This window comes from Suricata suricatta, unplaced genomic scaffold (genome assembly GCF_006229205.1).
Source record: "Suricata suricatta isolate VVHF042 unplaced genomic scaffold, meerkat_22Aug2017_6uvM2_HiC HiC_scaffold_5614, whole genome shotgun sequence".
Classification (NCBI taxonomy): Eukaryota; Metazoa; Chordata; class Mammalia; order Carnivora; family Herpestidae; genus Suricata; species Suricata suricatta.
The window spans coordinates 1-1,318 of NW_021905034.1; the positions used below are offsets into that span (position 1 = coordinate 1).

The 1,318-nt window shown below is 42.7% G+C and overlaps 1 long non-coding RNA gene across 1 annotated transcript; it reads left to right on the plus strand.

Annotated features, from left to right (window-relative positions):
• The first annotated feature begins 56 nt into the window (after positions 1-56).
• Positions 57-653, plus strand: LOC115285228. The gene is made up of 3 exons (XR_003905455.1): positions 57-133; positions 248-307; positions 623-653. It is a non-coding gene; the product is annotated as an uncharacterized LOC115285228 (long non-coding RNA).
• Positions 654-1,318: the final 665 nt, after the last annotated feature.

Below are 1,318 nucleotides of genomic sequence, written 5' to 3' on the forward strand. Positions count from 1 at the left end.
TTGCAGGGACTGCTGACCTTCAGGGATGTGGCCGTCCAATTCTCTCAGGAGGAGTGGGGATGCCTGAACCACAGTCAGCGGGAACTGTACAGAGATGTGATGTTAGAGACCTACGGACACCTCGTTTTCTTGGGTGAGGTTAACTCCCTCTAGATTTCCCAAGCCCCCCTCAAGGGTTTTGTTCCTTCCTGTGGAGACTGTCTCTTACAAGCTTTCTCTTGCATGACTGGGATTCAAATCCCTACAGTAAAGAAAGAAGAAGGGGTTGGCAGATGTAGAGGAAAGTCTTCATGATGTTTTCCATCAGGTGAGTTTTCCCTTCCTTAGAGTCACATCATCATTTCATAGATGGATGGCATTTCTAAGTATTGAGTGGCATAAAAAGATATGTCCATCTTCAATATGAATATCTACACATGATGGTAGTGGTAAGACTCAGAAGTGGAGATCAGAATGTGAAACTTGGAAATCCATCCTGTGTGTTCTAAAGGGACTATTGGGCAACAGCATTTGGGCATGATTTTCCAGAATTCTAGAATGTCCTCTTTTCTCTACTGAGTCCAATACTGGGTTGAAAGGTAGAATTTCCAACAATACTCTATTCTTTTGTTCTGACAAACAGGTCTTGTTGTGTCAAAGCCAGACCTGGTCATCTTTTTGGAACAAAAGAGGGAGCTATGGGATGTGAAGAGAAAGGAGACCGTAGCCTCATACCCAGGTAAGTGGGAATGAATGAGGCAGATGACAGAGGTGAGGTCCAAATGTGAAGGATGAAGAAAGACCATACAATGTGATTTCAGCAGCCATTCTGGAATGGAAATCAGTTTGCAAAACTTAGTTTTATGTCAATACATTTCACAGAGGCACATCTGCTTTTCAATACGTCACACGCTCACAAATCTCTAAGGATTCTCCTTCAGTTCCACTTAAAGGTGCTTCACGTCCACAGTGAGGGCCTCCATAATCTCATTGCCTCTCCATTGCTTTGAGGGCTTGGGGTATTCTCTGTGTTTCTGAGGAAGTCTATATTCATTTATTTCTGAGTGTTTGCCTTGAGTGAGAAGTGTGCCAGGGTAGGGTAGGCACATTGGGATTTGGTGCAGAAATCCCAGGAACACTGGGGACAGAGACCATCTAATTTCTGCTTAATGCTTTCCAATATATGGAGGCTTTAATCATAATCATACAAAACCAATACCTACCAATTTCATCAGTTGATAAAGCACCTCCCTAAAATGAGAAAATCTAACCCTTTATTTCAGTTCAAAAGTTCAAATTTTGGGGCATATGTGTGGATCCATTGCTGAAGGATCTGACT